Raw genomic sequence first — 2,728 nt, forward strand, 5'->3', positions numbered from 1 at the left:
ACTCGATTAAGCTTGCTTCTTGCCCCTAATAGTCTACCCTAATTCATAATTTATAGACGGATTTTCCACTACCATTGAAACATCTTGAATTTCTATAATTTCATTCTTGATTTTTTTGAATATTCTGCCAGAAATGTCTTCTCCGATCGGAGCCTTCCTTTTTTAAGCCCCTTGTAATTATTATTCTATAAAAAATTTAATGATTCGGGAAGTTTATAAAAATTAGAAAAAGTACCATCTTCTCAATGTTTTTTTCAATTCTACTTGTTATTTGCTTCTAGATACAACTTAGTAGGGATTATACACGGTCTCTTATTGGAGACCTTGAGTGTTGCAAATTCTCCTCTCCTTTGAAAACTTTCGGTCATCCAAAGTGCTTATTCTAAAATAGGCCAGGGTACAAGGTTCTTATTTGCCTTCTGTTTCCCAAGTGGCTTCTTCTACTCTATGATTCTTCCATAGGACCTTAACAAGAGCGATTTCCTTGTTACTCAATCTTTTGACTTTCTTGTCTATTATTTGAATCGTGTCTTCTTTATACGTTAGGTCATCTCTCGAGAAGAGAATTTCATGAGCCAGTACGTGCGAAGGATCTAGGGTATACTTCCGTAGTATGGATACATGAAAGATATTACGTACTACAGACAAATTTGGGCATTGCCCGATTCTAGATCCAATCCTTTCTAATATCTCAAAGGGATGGATAAACCTAGGTCTTAGCTTCCCCTCTTTACCCTACCTGAGCACCCCTCTCATGGGGTGCTACCTTTAGGAATATATGATCTCCTACCAACAATTCCATGTCCTTGCGCCTTAGATCTCCATAGCTTTTCTCTCGGCTTTGTGCGGTTTGTATCCTAGCTTTAATCTTCTAGACTGCGGCGTTGGTAATTTGCATAGCTCTGGTCCAATAGTTCTTGTTTGCCCCCCTTCTTCCCAAAAGATAGGGGATCAAAATCTTCGTCCGTAAAGAACCTCATATGTGGTCATTTTCATGGTTGCTTGGCAACTATTATTATAAGAGAATTTCATAATGGGTAGGTACTTATCCCAGCTTCCTGCTAAATCGATCACATATGCCCTCAACATTTCTTCCAATATTTGCTTGAGCATTTCTGTTTGACCATCTGTTTATGGGTGGAATGTCGTACTATAACTGCGTTCCCAATGCCTTTTGTTGAATTTTTCAGAAGCGAGATTTAAATCTGGCATATCGGTCTAATACTATTGCCTTTTGTTGAATTTCCAGAAGCGTACCCAATACCTTTACTGATGAATATTCATTTTTAATGTTAGCAAGAGTAGCTCAGTTGGGAGATTGTTAGACGGAAGATTTGAAGGTCACACGTGTTTTATCCACGTTCAACGCACCTAATACAAGTTTATTACCTGACTATACAAACTAAAAACACAACTTGCTTATTCAATCTAAAATTAGTGATTATTTCTTTTTTAAATATAATGAATTAGCAGAAGTACCTTTACTTATGAATTTTCATTTTTAATATTAGCGGGGATAGCTCTGTTGGGAGAGCATCAGACTGAAGATTTGAAGGTCACGTGTTTGTTATCCACGTTCACCGCACCTGATTCTAGTTGCATAACCCGACTATTCAATCTAAAATTAGTCATTATTCCTTTCTGAAATCTCAATGAGTTATCGAAAATACCTAACGTGTTCTAGTTCACCGCACCTTATACAAGTTGGATAACTTGAATATCTTATTAAAAATTAGTGATTATTTCTATTTAAAATTAAAATGAATTAGTGAAAATACCTTTACTTATGAATTTTCATTTTTAATGTTAGTGTGGATAGCTCAGTTGAGAGAGCATTAGATTGAAGATCTAAAGGCTCGTGTTCAATCTTGCATAATTTGACTATTCAATTTAAAATTAGTGATTATTTCTTTCTAAAATTTCAATTAATTAGCATAAATACTTTTACTTAAAAAATTTCATTTTTAATGTTAGCATGGATAGCTCATTTGGAGAGAGTCAAATTTAATATTTGAAGGTCACGTGTTCGATCTCCATGCTAACCACACCTATTTCGCATAACTTGACTACTCAATAGAAAATTAGTCATTATTTCTTTTTAAAATCTCAATGAATCAGCTAAAATACCTATACTGATGAATTTTTATTTCTAATGATTGCGGGGATAGCTCAGTTGGGAAAGCGTCAGATTGAAGATCTGAAGGTCACGTGTTCGATCCATGTTCACCGCACTTTGTTTAAGTTGGCATAATTTGACTCTAAAATTAGTGTCATTAGCGATTATTTCTTTTTAAAATCTCAATCTCAATGAATTAGAGGAAGATCTGTCACGTTTTTTATCCAGGCATAAGTTTACCTTTACTTTTTCAATTTTCAATTTTAATATTAGTGAGGAGAGCGTCATATTGAAGATTTAAAGGTAACGTGTTTGATCCACGTTCATTGCATTAGCGATTATTTCTTTTTAAAATCTCAATCTCAATGAATTAGAGGAAGATCTGGCACGTTTTTTATCCAACTGGCATAAGTTGACTAAGTTGCACAACTTACTATTCAATCTAAAAAATGTGATTATTCAATTTTTTATGTTATTTGGAATGTCTTAGTTGGGAGAGCATCAGATTGAATATTGGAAGGTCTTGTGTTTGATCGACATTCATTATATCTTATAGTTTAGTTGATTATAAATTCTTCTTAAAATATAATGAATTAGTGGAAATAGCTTTAC

At 34.1% G+C, this 2,728-nt stretch overlaps 1 non-coding gene across 1 annotated transcript; it reads left to right on the plus strand.

Annotated features, from left to right (window-relative positions):
- The first annotated feature begins 2,158 nt into the window (after positions 1 to 2,158).
- On the plus strand, positions 2,159 to 2,231 carry TRNAF-GAA. The gene has a single exon. It is a non-coding gene; the product is annotated as a tRNA-Phe (tRNA).
- Positions 2,232 to 2,728: the final 497 nt, after the last annotated feature.

Source organism: Cucurbita maxima, unplaced genomic scaffold (genome assembly GCF_002738345.1).
Source record: "Cucurbita maxima cultivar Rimu unplaced genomic scaffold, Cmax_1.0 Cma_Scf00138, whole genome shotgun sequence".
NCBI lineage: Eukaryota > Viridiplantae > Streptophyta > Magnoliopsida > Cucurbitales > Cucurbitaceae > Cucurbita > Cucurbita maxima.